Source organism: Gigantopelta aegis, chromosome 6 (assembly GCF_016097555.1).
Source record: "Gigantopelta aegis isolate Gae_Host chromosome 6, Gae_host_genome, whole genome shotgun sequence".
Classification (NCBI taxonomy): domain Eukaryota; kingdom Metazoa; phylum Mollusca; class Gastropoda; order Neomphalida; family Peltospiridae; genus Gigantopelta; species Gigantopelta aegis.
In genome coordinates, this window is record NC_054704.1 from 43,411,919 (window position 1) to 43,428,017 (window position 16,099).

Consider the following 16,099-nt stretch of genomic DNA (forward strand, 5'->3'; position numbering starts at 1 on the left):
TGTGCTGTCGTTAAACAAAACAAACTTTAACTTTTTATTCAAATTTGTAAGATTCTTGAACATAATCAACAGTTACAACAATAGTGTGACCTCACAGGTGTGGATTAACTAGGGATTTCAAATTTGTAAGATTCTTGAACATAAATCAACAGTTACAACAATAGTGTGACCTCACAGGTGTGGATTAACTAGGGAAGAGTCAAAATAGACTATCACATCTCAACAAATGGTTTTAGCCATCTTTTAAAAAATAATTTTGTCAATTTACTAGAAGCGATTTCTTACTTAGAGGTATATGCTCAGAAATGTTTGCAACCTAGAGATGGCTGTATAACAGAGATAGCTGAGATAATAACTTAATAGAGGTGTCTGCTAACTGGAGATTCCTTACTAAAGGCAACTGCTAGAAGTGTTTTCCAGAGGTGTTTGCTTATTAGAGCTAGCTACAACATTTATCCAAATGACTTTACTGAAAGGACCGGCCTCAGTGGTGTCGTGGTTAGGCCATCGGTCTATACAGGCTGGTAGGTACTGGGTTCGGATCCCAGTCGAGGCATGGGATTTTTAACCCAGATACCGACTCCAAACCCTGAGTGAGTGCTCCGCAAGGCTCAATGGGTAGGTGTAAACTACTTTCACTGACCAGTGATCCATAACTGGTTCAACAAAGGCCATGATTTGTGCTATCCTGCCTGTGGGAAAAGATCCCTTGCTACCTGTCGTAAAAGAGTAGCATATGTGGCAACAGCGGGTTTCCTCTTAAAAACAGTGTCAGAATGACCATATGTTTGATGTTCAATAGCCGATGATAAGATAAAAAATCAATGTGTTCTAGTGGTGTCGTTAAATGAAACAAACTTTACTCTTTTTTTGTTTACTGGAAGTGACTGCTTTCTAAGAGTTGGCTGCTAACCAGAGCTTACTTATTATAGGTGAAAAGTTTAACAACATCACTAGAGCACATTGATTTATTAATCATCGGCTATTGGATGTCAAACATTTGATAATTCTGTAGTTTTAGAGAGGAAACCTGCTTTATTTGTCCATTAGTAGCAGGGGTCTTTTATATGCACCAGTCCACAGCCAGGATAGCCTTTAATACCAACTGTGGTGAACTGGCTAGAACGAAAAATAGCTCACAGACGGGGATCTATCCTAAACTGACTGTGCATCAAACTTTACCTCTGGGCTACCTGTATAGGTGACTGCTGACTAGACATGGCTATTTGATCAGGTTTGACTATACCTCGGTGGTTAAGCCATCAGACTACAGGCTGATAGGTACAGGGTTCACAGCCCAGTACCGGCTCCAACCCAGAGTGAGTTCTTAAGGGCTCTACACCCTCTTCTCTTTCACTAACCACTAACGAACTAACAACTAACCCACTATCCTGGACAGACAGCCCAGATTGCTGAGGTGTATATGTGTCCAGGACAGTGTGCTTGATAAGGTGATGTGTTGGATATAAGCACAAAAATACGTTGAAATGAAATGACTATACCTGTACGGTGATGGTAAGATACATGTCACCTTATCAAACCTGAGGGGTAATGTTTGTAAAGAGATCAATACATCTTTGCCTCTGATCATTGTTATCTGCGACTGTTCTACTGCGTGTGCTTTGATCAATATAATCACACAAGCTTGAAAACACGGTGCCGTGTCGTTTGTGGTCACTGATTCCTCTTGGGACATTGATCCACACGCCAGCTATAGAGTGTTCAGTTCCTGCTGTTTTGGCCCCTAGACATTTCACTGAAAACCTGTGCGCCAAAATCTTCTCTGTCATCATTAAGTTAAGCAGTTTTGTGGCTTTTTTCAAGGGCTTAAAAGCAATCTTGAGAGATAAAAAAGAGATTTAAGTAGTGGAGCCTATCTAAGTTTAGATTTTATCACTTTTTTCAAGATTTAGTTTTATGGCAGTCCAATTTGAAAAGTGTAACTATGTGATGACATTTGTTTTTTAGTGTTTGAATTTCATTATGAAATGTTTGTTCCATCATGAATCCAACATTATAAGATTAAAGTTTGAGTGGTAGTTTATTAAACATTCGAAAGAAGAAAACGTTTGTTGTTTGATAGCTCAGCACATCATTCAATTTGCAGCTATTTAGGGCAGGATATACTGCAGTGGTAGAGTGCTCACTGTATGTGTGATAGGTTGCAGGATCAATACCCGTCATTGGACTTTGCTAGCACAACCAAATATTCTATACAACCTGAGTCACATCCTCATGCAGAATTGTCTTCCCTTGCTGGATGTGCAATAGTACATCTGTGCATGGGCAAACCATCAACCTCATTCTCAGTTCTGCAGTCCTCTATTGCAAGAAGTGAATTTATTTGCTTTCAATAATTTTATTTTTTATTTTTAATTTAACTATATTAAAGTATTAAAGTATATAATAATATTATGGTAAGCTGTGGTTTACATACGCTGAAATATTGTTAAACAAATATCACTTTCCTTTTCTTTCTGTTATATGACATCCGATAGCCGATGATTAATAAATTAAACAAAATAAACTTTAAACTTTAACTTTCCTTTCTGTTAGATACACAGAAAAACCCTGCTTCTACCAGTGTACTTCAGACCTCGACATTTAATGGGAGCTATCACTCTCACTCCCCATCACTCCCCTCAGACTATAATTCAAGAGATGCCAACCATTACAAATTTGGCGGAATCATTATGAATTTAAAGCATAGATTATACTATTATGATTGTCTTGTTTGAAATTCCGACTTTTTAGAAAGAAAATCGTAATTTCGCATATTTGGTCAGATTGTAATGTTGTTAACACTGGAGAAATGGAACTTTTCCCCTCTTAACCGCCAACAATCATAGATTGGTTTCCTGCCTTGTTCTTTAAACTTATGGATTCCGAATAGTGAGCATAGAAAGCGTGGCGATATAGAATAAACCAGTCTAGCAATCGGTCTTCCGAACAGCCCCGGTGTTTGCTGATTGGATACGGCCTTGAACTTGACTTCACCAAAATGTTGAAAAGCGCATTCCTGAGCCATCACTGATAACATTCCTATTTTGGGGGGTGGAATTCCTATTTTTGAAGGCCTGGATTCCTATGACACTCCAACTAGGGTTGGCATCTCTAATTGAAGGAGAGTAATTTTTGGCTCCCGTTAGCATGTGTATTTATATGGTATCAGTATGAAAACATGTTAAATGGCTCTCCATAATCTAATTTAGTAGGGCAGTTAATCACTCCCTTCAACGTTTTTCATGTCCAGGTCTAATACTTCTAATTTACATGAAAGGTCTTTTGTATGTGCTTCCCATAGGATTTCTTGACAAATGTAATAATCTAACTAATTGACAAAACGACAGCCAGGAAATATTTGCTATAGTGTAATTGTTGACTTGTTTCGTTGTAACCGAGATTTAAAGTACATGCAAATTGTTTTATTAGGTGAGTTGTTAACAGTGGGGTGTATAGTTCAGTTTATTGAGTATACGCATGTTGGGATCTATAGTCCTTCCCAGCCTCCATGAAATTTTTTTTATTTGTAAATAATTTCAGTTTGATTTGAAGTAAGAAGAAAAGTAAAAGTGTCTTGGAAATAAAAATTAAAAAACCCCACTATTTTTGTGTGCAATTAAAAAAAGATTTGGCTCAGAAATAAATAACTGGTAGTAAATACCAAAGTAAGAAAACAATGTTTTCTGATGGGAAGGACTGTAGTCAGTGGGTAGATCACTCACCTGATGTGCACTTGGGTTAGAGGATTGGGTTATTGTTCTATCCCAACTGCATGGTATATCAAAGAAAGAAAGAAAGAAATGTTTTATTTAATGACGCACTCAACACATTTTATTTACGGTTATATGGCGTCAGACATATGGTTAAGGACCACACAGGAAACCCGCTGTTGCCACTACATGGGCTACTCTTTCCGATTAGCAGCAAGGGATCTTTTATTTGCACTTCCCACAGGCAGGATAGCACAAACCATGGCCTTTGTTGAACCAGTTATGGATCACTGGTCGGTGTAAGTGGTTTACACCTACCCATTGAGCCTTGCGGAGCACTCACTCAGAGTTTGGAGTCAGTATCTGGATTAAAAATCCCATGCCTCGACTGGGATCCGAACCCAGTACCTACCAGTAGACCGATGGCCTAACCACTTCATGGTATATCAAAGGCCTTGGTATATAGTATCCTGTCTGTGGGACAGTAACATATAAAAGATCCCTTTTTACTAACATTTGGAAGAATGCAGAAGGTTTCCTGTGAAGACTGTGTCAGAATTACCATGTGTTTGATACTGAATAGAGCTGATGATTAATTAATCAATGTGCTCTAGTGGAAGGAAGGAAATGTTTTATTTAACGACACACTCAACACATTTTATTTACAGTTATATGGTGTCGGACATATGGTGAAAGACCACACAGATATTGAGAGAGTAAACCTGCTCTCGCCACTTAATGGGCTACTCTTTTCAGTTAGCAGCAAGGGAACTTTTGTATGCACCATCCCACAGTCAGGATAACACATACCACAGCCTTTGATATACCAGTTGTGATGGTGCACTGGTGTTATTAAACAAAACAAACTTTCATTAAACAAAATAAACTTTAACTTTCAATAGATGTGATGGGTTGCTGGATGTATGCTGTTCAGTGGATTCATTTGATTATTTTTAATTCCAGCCGGTGATTTACAACTGGTATTGCGAACAACAAACAGAATAATAGAATAGAATTAATAAATAATTTCACATTTCCGTTTGATCTGCATAAACAAGTATTTGAAAAATGTATGGTAAAGGCTTTTGCCTGTAAGCCAATCCCATCTGCTGAAGGCAATAAATATTAACAACAAAACAGAAATAACAAACACAATATGTGTGTGACAATTAAGGTGCGGTGAATATATCACATAGTTTAGTTTAAGTCATTAAAAGTAGTGTGACTGCTAGTATCATATATCTTCAACGTGCTTTTCCTCCAGTCATAGAAAACCAGGGATCTCATTCACAAAGCTCTCTTAGGCTCTGCTAGACAACAAAGCATCCTCTTTGCAAGTCTTTTAGCATGGCACTGCGAGATCGCAAAGTTGCGAGAGTATAGTGAATTAGGCCCCAGTTTAGTATGACTAGCAGGAACCTTTGATCATATATATATATATGTTTTCTGTCTATCTGATCTAAGGGAGAGCACTCATGCATGACTGTGACTGTCAAGGGTCTCCGGCTGTTGGTTAACAATAATGGGGCATTGTCACAGACCTTTTCAAGGCATTCTGTAGTCAGTTTACTTTTCAGTGTTTATGGTGATCTGTGTACTTGTTTGTTTCCATTGTTTACGGTTCTGCTTACATTCACATCATACAAGTATTGACTTGATAATTACAGCTAATTTATTGCTTGCTCAGCAAAAACAGATTTGTCAGTTATAAAATAAAATACAATGGCATAAACTGAATGAGTGTTTGACAACACCGTCACATGAAAAATACATTGGCCAATGAGGGTGAAGCAAAGGTAAATTCACAAACAATGGTGATTCATATAGAGAATACTACATGAGTTGCCGTTAGATACCATTTATCTTATGAGTTGTTTTGAAATGTATCTTAATGAGTGAAAGAGAGTAAGATACGTTTTTAAACAACAAGTTGTAAGATAAATGGTATCTAATGGACATGAATATAGTAAATAGTCTATTTCTTACATATCCTCAAAAACCAGGTTTAAATAAAATTTAAACGTCTTTTCTAATGAAAACCTGTTTATGTCCCTAGCACTTGTAGTTAACTTATGCATCACAAGTTAATCAGTTTCAGATTAAGCTATACATCACAGAACAATCTATTTTGATCATGCTTTTTTTTATTGGATGGCATAGTTGTCATGGCTGGGTCATCACCAGGAGCAGCCAGTCATATGTCTTTAAATTGATATCACATGTATATGTGTTATAATAGGTGTTTTAAAAATATAACAAATGGTTGGGTAAAAAATTACTATACAAATTTTTATATAGCCTACAAAGCAAAACAGAATTGTTGCTAAGTATTTATTTTTCAACAAAATGTTTCCAAGTAGCCAACAATATTTTATTTCGATCCAATTTAAACAGTGACTGTATTAGTTGACTTGAAATATTTGGAAGATTTGAAGGACCCCCCCCCCCCCCCCCCCAGCATATATCAGTAAATTAATTAAATTCTTCTATTATATTGTTTTTCTTCCACTTAAGTTGTACATTATCCAAAGCCTTTTAATCCTCAAAAATATAGTAATTGTTAATTTGTCTTACTTTAAAAACACTCTAAACATTGGTTGATTTAAAATGCAGATGATTACTCAGATTAAAATTTTTATAAGATTATCTTGGTCAAGGTCAGTCACTTTGTCAGATATATACTCTTCAAAAAAAGAAACGCAAAAGGGTACAAATGGGTTATAACTCCGATTTTATGTTTCCTACCGGTTCATGCTTTGTGAATATAAGGTCATTGCATGTCCCAAACACATTCCCACGGTTACATTCGATAAAACGCAGCTACTGTACAATAAAGTTCCAAAATGTGAATATTCGCAAAAACGCAGCCACGTGCAAACCATGTCACCACTGCACGTGCGTTGTCTGCACGTGCAACATGAACACCGACAGTATAAAAGTGCAGGGTGTTCGCTTGCCTGGCCTCTGTATCTGGCCGACAGTTGACAATCCAGGACATGCCACGTCTCAGTGAACCGCAGAGAAACAATGCCATCGGCCGACTAGACGCAGGCGAATCCAGAACGGCCGTTGCCAGGGCATTCCATGTGTCCCCAAGCACCATCTCCAGACTGTGGGAACCGTTACCAGCAACATGGATCAACACGTGACCTCCCTAGATCCGGTCGACCACGGGTCACTACCCCCGGGCAGGACCGCTACATCCGGGTATGCCACCTTCGGGAACGATTGACTACTGCCACCTCCACAGCCGCAGCAATACCAGGTTTGCGCAGGATATCCGACCAGACCGTACGGAACCGCCTACGTGAGGTAGGAATTCGTGCCAGACGTCCAGTTCGAGGTGTCATCTTAACACCACAACACCATCGACTCCGACTGCAGTGGTGCCAGATTCATCGACAATGGCCTCAACTGCGATGGAGACAGGTGTGGTTCAGTGACGAGTCCCGATTTCTGCTCCGACGTCATGATGGAAGATGTCGCGTGTATAGGCGTCGTGGTGAACGTTATGCGGCAAACTGCGTGCAGGAAGTGGACAGATTCGGCAGGGGTAGTGTCATGGTGTGGGCAGCCATCTCACACACTGGCAGAACTGACCTGGTCCACGTGCAGGGCAACCTGAATGCACAGGGCTACATTGACCAGATCCTCCGGCCACACATCGTTCCAGTTATGGCCAACGCCAACGCAGTGTTCCAACATGACAACGCCAGGCCTCACACAGCACGTCTCACAATGGCTTTCCTACAGAACAACAACATTAATGTCCTTCCTTGGCCATCGATATCACCGGATTTGAACCCAATTGAGCATCTATGGGACGAGTTGGACCGACGCCTCCGACAGCGACAACCACAGCCCCAGACTCTGCCCGAGCTGGCAGCAGCCTTGCAGGCCGAGTGGGCCACCATCCCCCGGGACATCATCCATACTCTGGTTGCTTCAATGGGCAGGCGGTGCCAGGCAGTTGTCAACACACACGGAGGCCACACCCGGTATTGACTCCAGATGACCTTGACCTTGGTGGTGTGTCCTATCACTTACTCACAATGGACTAGAGTGAATTGTGAACAATCCTGCAACATTTGGTAATTATCGGACTCACCATTCAATAATGAAATCAATTCTCCAAATGTTACGACAATGTGGTTTTGCGTTTCTTCTTTTGAAGAGTATATATTAAAAACATCCCTGCTAACAGAACACTGCAGAATTACATAAAGCAAAATTTGTCCTTTGTTTTTCTTAACTCCTAGGGGGCGGTCTCGAAGTGCAATGCTAAAAGACTTGCAAAGAGGATGCTTTGCTGTCTAGCAGAGCCTAAGAGATCTTTGTGAATTAGGCCCCTGATGCACAGTAAGTCTAGGATCGAAACCCCATTTGGTGAACCCATTGGGCTATTTCTCGTTCCAGCCAGTACGCCACAACTGGTATATCAAAGGCCATGGTATGTGCAATCCTGTCTGTGGGATGGTGCATATAAAATATCCCTTGCTACTAATGGAAAATTATATTGAGTTTCCATGTCAAAATTACAAAATGTTTGACATCCAATAACTGATGATTAATAAATCAAGCTCTAGTGGTGTTGTTAAACAAAGAATAATTTAGTCCTTTGGTTTTTTTAACTCCTTAACCCCACCCCCACCCCCACGCGATCATTCTAGGTAACAATGAGACATTGGACGTGTACATTAACCTTGACAAACACCTATTTCTCTCCTAGAAGATTATGTAACTGTTGAATGGCTTCTAGTTGTGGACAAATGACAAAAACATTTTACCAATTTCTATACTGAATGTCTATACTGAACTACACAAAGCAAGCATATACAATTTAAAGAAAAATGACACTGCAGTATTGTTTAATAAAAGGCTGTGAAGTGTCTATGATAATAAGTGGTGCACCAACTGGAAGTTGAAAACAATTAAAAAGTGTGTTTTGTTTAACAACACCACTAGAGCACATTGATTAATAATCATCGGCTATTGGATGTCAAACATTTGGTAATTCTGACTGGTAGTCATCAGAGGAAACCCAACACGTTTTTCCATTAGCAGCAAAGAATCTTTTTATATGCCCTTTCCCACAGACAGAAAAGCATATACCACAGCCTTTGACCAGTTGTGGTATACTGGTTGGAATGAGAAAACCCCCAATCAGTTGAATGGATCCACTGAGGTGGTTCGATCCTATGATGCAAGCACCTCAAGCGAGCACTCAAACGACTGAGGTAAATCCCACCCATGGATGTTGAAAAGTTTAGTTTGTTTAACCACACCACTGGAGCACATTGATTAATTAATCATCAGCTATTGGATGTCAAACATATGGTAATTCTGACTCGTAGTCATCAGAGGAAACCTGCTACATTTGTTCTATATGCAGCAAGGAATCTTTTATATATTATGCATTATCCCACAAACAGGAAAACACATACCATGACCTTTGTCCAGTTGTGGTGCACTGGTTGGAATGAAAAAAAAACCAATCAGCATAATGGATCCACCGAGGTCGTTCGATCCTGCGATGCAAGCACCTCAAGCGAGCACTCAACCGACTGAGCTAAATGCCACCCACTCTTCCCCTGGATATTGAAGAAAGAAACATTTGATATTATGTTTATAACTCAGTTTGTGTAGTATATTTACCCTGTTTCTACTTGCCAGTAAAAAAGTGAATCTCTAAAATAGAATAACATAACAATTTGATGTGCTAAAAGTTAAAGTTTGTTTTGTTTAACTACACCACTAGAGCACATCAGCTATTGGATGACCAACATTTGGCCATTTTGACATATAGTCTTAGAGAGGAAACCCGTTGATATGCTAATGCAAACATGCATTTGTGAAGCACACTCAACGTTTTCACATTTTTCTGTCCTTACAAGTGTTTATGTTCAAGCTGATATGTCTTGATTGGGTGGCCGGTCTATAATCTAAAGGTCCTAACCGTAACCAAGGAGATAAGATGTTTTTCAATCACATGTACACAAACAGAGTTTGTATATTTGTTAAGAAGGTGAATAAGTATTTCCATAAGTACAGGAAACCATTTTCTTTTATAAACACAGTTAAGTACATGTATAATGTTTACTATGTCTAAATATTTTACCCAAGTGTAAATTTCATGGTTAAACTGCATTATAATTGTTTATTTGATATAATGTGCTTGATCAAAGAGATGTTTTTTAGCATATGGTTGTACATGTGCATTTATTGAAAATACATTTTTGTCCTCAGGCAACTCAAAAAGTAATTTAAAATGTCATTTCACAGATATTGATCAAAGTATGTGCATGTTTTATATAACATTGCAATAAACCTTGTATGATGTTTGTTATAAAATAACAAAAACCCTAAACATGAGAAGTTTGTTGCGTGACAGAGCTCGTTGCAGCACAATGTAACCTATTAATGAGTATTGAAATACAGGCTTGTTATTCATTCACAATTACTTGTGACAGTGTTCACAATCAGGGGAAGTAATTCTAGTAGCCTTATCTATCAAATCAACTGGTGCTTACACAGTGTTGAAACATTTTATCTACAATTTACGCTCAAGATAATACATTAGACAAGGGTCAGTAAAAGGAATGTTTGCATTATTTAGTGTGTTTAATAAGTGTTTGTGTGCATGTACATATTTTGTATCAATGTATTTTTTTCTTTGTTAGTTGTTAGTGTTAAAATGCATATGTGTTGTGTTTAATGCTTTTTAAACACTTATATCAGGCAAATGTAATTCAATGTGAAGGAAGATATTAAAAAAAAGTGTACACAAAATAATGTTAAGTCAGTAATGAAGTAGAACACAATTATAAAAAACACTAAAATCTGCTATCTTCCAACCACAACCCTTATTATTATTTTTTTACTGATTAAATGTTGACTGTTTTTCTTTAATTAGCCACCTCCTACATTATTATAACTTTTGCCTTTTTTTTAAACCGATTTTAGTGAAGTAAAACACACACACCCTAAAAAAAAAAAACCATACAACATGTGTGTATATATATATATATATATATATATGTTGCAGACTAATTCTGCTTTAATGGCCATCTCTACAACAGGCCATATGTAGAATGTTTTATTTTTTTTATATTCGTTGAAGAGTATGTGTCTGATTTTGATTAGTTATAACACAAAACATTTTCTGCTTCTGCAACTTATTTTCATTCTTATATCTAATTAAGGTTCAAGCATGCTGTCCTGGGCACACACCTCAGCTATCTGGGCTGTCTGTCCAGGACAGTGGGTTAGTTATTAGTTGTTAGTGGTTAATGAGAAAGAAGAGGGTGTAGTGGTCTTATGCCTACCCATTGAGTTCTTAAAACTTTCTCTGGGTGGGAGCTGGTACTGGGCTGCGAACCCTGTACCTACCAGCCTGTAGTCCGATGGCTTAACCACTGCACCGCCGAGGCCGGTACAAAACTATCAGTATGTAAGTGTCAAGTAAGGGAGATAACTGTTCAATTCTAGTGTGTACTTTAGTCTTAATGAAATATATAGCAGGTATTTTATTAGAATTGTTTATACGAGGGTGGGGTGGGTGGGGTGGGTGGGATTTAACTCAGTCAGTTGAGTGCTCACATCGCAGGATCGAATCACCTTGGTGGATCCATTCATCTGATTGTTTTTTTCCCATTCCAACCAGTGCACCACAACTGGTCAATGAAGGAAATGTTTTATTTAACGACACACTCAACACATTTTATTTGCGGTTACATGGCATCAGACAAATGGTTAAGAACCGAAAAGGGAAGCAACTCTCATTAAACTTCAGTAGACAAACAACAGACTACAAGATATGGCACTCAGTTCTAGATGCAGGAATCAACCTTGTTTCTACACCATGATTATGGGAGTTGGACACCTTTTTAACATTGCATAACCTAACAATCAAATCAGTTCTGATTCCAACTAAATGAAATGAAGAAAACAGGCATTATTTTCAATGGAATTATACTGATAGAAAGAAATAAGGGAACAAATAAATAGTAACAGCTAAATGTTAACAGCAGTCAAAAGCTTCACCTACAGTATGACTTTAACTGTGTCAAACCCACATTACTGTCATTTAATCCCCACATTACATCTCTGTATTGTATACTATGTAACTAATCTAACAGTAAATTAAATCTAGTCTAAAATGCCATGTGTTTCCTTGTTTCTTTCCATCAGTATACCGTATTGTTCCTATTTGTAGCACCCCCTCTAATATAAGCGCCCCCTATGATCACGAGAAATGTATCATGAAACGGTACCTATAAAATAGTAAAACTGGCTTACCTGACTGCCGACTTGCAATGATTATAATCGGTAAACAAATAAAATCCAAACAGGTGAAGCACTACGACACTAGTATGGGCGAACAGTATGTCACACATGTCATTTATCAAATGTATGTCGCTGTTATCTCCACGCAGAATGAACGCACGACACTCCGTTAACGCTGTTCAAAACCGGAAGTACAAACATACCGGTAGGTATTTACACCAACACCGTAATATTCCGCAGGCCCTATATGCCTACGTGCACAGTACCATGTATTTCGATAAATCAGCTGACGATGTACGGTACGCTACGTCATTTCAACAAGAAAATGTAACTGGTGGAGTGACTTGGCGGCAAAGCTTTTGATGTCTCCGCGAGCCAGATGCATTGACAGTTTGATACGAGGATTTTTCACTCGTATTACGAAACATGTTCTAGTACTCTAATTAGCGCGCCCCCTTTGTGTTTTGCATCGCGCCCGGGCACTACAAATAGGAACAATATGGTATATTCATCCTGCAGATCACCCATTGGCTGAGATAGTGGTATGACATCTATCACAATATTTTATATTACTAAGCTATATTAGTAACATGATGGCAAAATGTGACTTAATTTATCATTACTAACAATGTTGATATGGAAAATTGTACTAAGATTTAGGCAAAAACAAATTCTAACAATTAATATTTTTCTTCAATATTTCACTTTGCAGGCACGTCATTGCTCCTTCAGTAAATATAACCTTTCTAGTCTTACTAAGTTTTCATATCAAAGACGTCCCAGATTTTATCTCACCAGACACCTAATCATTGTTGACTGCATTAGGGCTCAAATTCTTTATAACCATACTTCAGGCATTTGGTTGTGACGTCATAGTTAATGCTTTGGTTTGACGAACTAAAAATGGGCACTGACCGCAATGCAGTCCTGTTTACTTCTGTGTTGACTCCCAGATTAATTAAATTACAGCTTCTAATATGATATTTTCAACAGAGATCCTAAGTGGCGGCTTTATCTTGTTAGCGCTGATGGTAACCCTTGCATTTCTTAATTTCCACACAATATCGTCAAATTTATTGATCTGGGTTAGACTAAGTATATTGTTGAGGGTGAATGGGTTAAAACAAATGCAGAGCATAAACGGTTATTTGCAGAACCATGAAATATGAACTGATGTTCAGTTTGGCAAGTGTATTTCATAATCCATTTACTAATTAGGTGATTTAATTCAAGAATTGATTTGCAGAATGTGTGCCTTTGTTTTCTTGCATTTTGTTTGAGCACCGTCTCCCACAATCATATTTAGCGCGCATATCAAACAGAAAGTCACTAACTGGAAGTTAATATTTTGTGGCCATCTTAAACACCAGAAATGAGCAGTTGATCCTTCTTAAGCTGCTTTTTGTTTAAGCAACACAGCTGCAGTAACATATCAATTTTTGAATCCGAATCAAATAATTATGTTCCAAATGACAAGTTATTATGAGGAATTTTTTAAATACTCACATTTAAAAACCTGTGATTCTTATTAATTATTAATATTTTGTTAATTAAACTCTCCCCCCCCCCCCAAAAAAAAAAGAAGAAGAAGAAAAAAACAATACCATGAATAACACAACACCCACTAATTCCTCCCCCCACAAAACCCCCAAAACAACCAATCAACCAAATACCACCATCACCACCCCAAGTAATATCACAATTGCAAAATGGATTTTTATATTGAATACATTTTATGACTGATAAAAAAAAAAGCACAAATCAGTGTAAAATTTGAATATGCTATGTCAATTCAGTGGAAATAATCAATATTTTAGCAGAAATGCATTAAGTCAGTATTTCATCTCAACAGTTTGTATCTGAGATTATGAGACTGCTCTGTAAAGTGTAAAATGGACAGGCTTTTAATAATTCAGCATTACGTTTTCTTTCAATACTATAACTTGTAGGACTTCAAAGACAGTGAAAGTAATGGCATGGGAGTCAGAAACACTCATCACTCCCAAGAGTTTGAGTTGGACAGGAGAACAAGTTTATGCCTTTGGCAAATAGGATATGGATTATTTTCAAAAATATTAAAATATACATGTATTTGCCAATATTTAAATATCACAAGTGCAATTTATCTTATATTGTTTGGGTTTTTCAAATTTTGAATAAAACTAACTAGACTGATCATTATGATTATCCACTGATCATCCTTACAGGACTAGAATCAGTTGGTGCTGCACATGTTTGGGATGATTATGCTGATCTACAGATTAACTTTGCCAGTCTACAATTACTAAATACCATATTGGCCCTTGCCAGTCTACAGCTACTGAATACCATATTGGCCCTTTTGCCAGTCTACAATTACTGAATACCATATTGACTCTTGCCAGTCTACAGTTACTGAATACCATATTGACCCATGCCAGACTACAATTACTGAATACCATATTGACCCTTGCCAGTCTACAATTACTAAATACCATATTGGTCCTTGCCAGTCTACAGTTATTGAATACCATATTGGCCCTTGCCAGTCTACAACTAAGTACCATATTGGCCCTTGCCAGTCTACAATTACTGAATACCATATTGGCCCCTGCCAGTCTACAATTACTGAATACCATATTGGCCATCAGTGGCATGCATCATCATGGTAATCTATATAGATAATCTTTTCTACAGTTATTTGTCACTGTCGTTCACTATTTGACATTATTGGGGTATTCTACAGATCTTCCTTGCCTAAATCTGCCTATATCTTAAATCATCAGGTTATATGATTGTTATTTTTTATGCTGAACCAGAATCGGTTGATGTTGCACATGTTTAGGATCATTATGTTGATCAACAGATTTGCCTTGCCAGTGTATAATTACTGAATGCCATATTGGCCATCAGTGGCATCATCATGCTAATTAATCTTTATAGATCATCCTTTCCAAGCTGCAATTATTTGCTGATGCCTGTTACTGAGATCATTATGAGAGTTTGTCTCTTTCAGAGTAAAAATCATGTTATAAGATAACATGCTGGTCTACAATCAATTGATGCTACTCATCATGACAAACAATGATGAATCTACATGTCATCCTTGTCATTTACAATCTCTGGTTCATCACTATTGGTCTGCAGTTTGTTCTTGACAGTCCTGTAGGTTTAGTTTTGCATTGCTGTTGAACATAACAAAATGAGGTGTGTGGCATGACCATTTATTACTATAGCATTTGTCAGTTATCCATTCAGCTGACTGGGGTTTTTCTTGTTCCAACCAGTGCACCACAACTGGGCAAAGGCCATGATATGTGCTTTCCTGTCTATGGGAAAGTGCATATAAAAGATCCCTTGCTGAATTAGAAAAAATGTAGCGGGTTTCCTCTGATGACTATGTGTCAGAATTACCAAATGTTTGACATCCAATAGCCGATGATTAATCAGTCAATGTGCTCCAGTGGTGTTATTAAACAAAACAAACTTTTGTCAGTTATTTTCATTTAGGCTATATATGGGTCCTGTTTTACACTGACTTTCTAAAACTGTTGACAACTTGATTCTTTTTGTCATGAACCTTTTTATGGAATCCTGTTTTTGTAGCATGCAAACCTTCATATAGCCACAACTGACTGACAGAGAATAAAATCATAGTACCGAATAATATACAATATATTATTTTTTTACAACCCATTGTTTTATGTAACAGGATGAAATACACTTCTTTATTAATTATCGAGAGTGTTATGTTTGTCACCAGCATGTTAAGATTTCCTTTTAAAGCACTTCTACAGATGTAATTCTCTGCACAACTGTTGTTAACTTTCTGGGAGAGACAGTTCCGTATTAACTAATCCATAGGCTTGCAGTCAGGAGACATAAAAAAGAAATTTTGAAATATTGGGGACAAAAAAAAAACACCTCAAAAGAATAGAGAAGTGCATTTGTATTATAGGAAAAATTATGGGCTGTGTAAAAAGAAAATGGTGTGACAATCAATTATTGTTGGTAGTACGAACAGTAGATGTTAACATTTCACCATCAAATACACAATACAATACAATACAATACAATAAGCTGTTTTGTTCCAAATATAAACATTCTGTTTTACATACCTT

The 16,099-nt window shown here is 37.6% G+C and overlaps 1 protein-coding gene across 2 annotated transcripts in view; it reads left to right on the forward strand.

Moving 5' to 3' along the window:
• LOC121374154 overlaps positions 1-16,099 on the forward strand; it is a 251,009-nt gene that overhangs the window by 90,906 nt on the left and 144,004 nt on the right. The window lies entirely within an intron of this gene.